The sequence below is a fragment of the Penaeus monodon genome, chromosome 21, assembly GCF_015228065.2.
Source record: "Penaeus monodon isolate SGIC_2016 chromosome 21, NSTDA_Pmon_1, whole genome shotgun sequence".
Taxonomy (NCBI): Eukaryota; Metazoa; Arthropoda; class Malacostraca; order Decapoda; family Penaeidae; genus Penaeus; species Penaeus monodon.
The window spans coordinates 3,090,127-3,090,823 of record NC_051406.1 but is presented as its reverse complement, the minus strand read 5'-3'; positions in this window follow the sequence as shown (position 1 = coordinate 3,090,823).

The following is a 697-nucleotide window of genomic DNA, read 5'->3' as shown; positions in this document are numbered from 1 at the left end:
ACACAAAACGAACAAATTACAAAAAAGAACAAACAAAACGAAACGATAAAATGTGGGAACATGCCCGCCCCCCCCCTCCCCCAGCCCATAACCTTGACTTTGAAACCAGCGAGATTTTATAAGCAGAAAGCGTGGGGGATTATCATTTACCAGAAAGACTCAATTAACTCTTTCCTCAGTGTGTTGTGTTGAAGTACCTGAGTATATATTAAGCTTTAATAAGTTGTGTGAATAATGCCCTATAGCCCAAGTTAAAAAAGATAATCAACAAGATAGTGGGATAATTCACCCAAAAAAAAATACAAAAGCCGTTAACTTGACTTTAATACAAGATAATTTCAAACTATAATTAAATTAGAAACAAGTTATTCGTCAATCTTCCTCATAATTCGCTGAAGTTACTTATTACCCTTAATCTGTCACAATGATCCAATCCTTGTACTAATCCCAGAAACGGTCGCTCATTCCCCCCTCAGGAATTTTAAAAACACAGCTATATCTGCTAATAAATCTCAGGTAAGTTTCTCCTCAATTACAACAAGTATCTCACATTCAACCCAGCTTCACAAATACATACTAACGTCACATGTCACATACAGCAATCGTAGCCGGAACGCCCCGCCCGAGATGAGACAGGAGGAATTTCCAAAACCTTGGCAGGTAGAAGACAGAGGCATTAACGAGGAGTAAGGAGTAC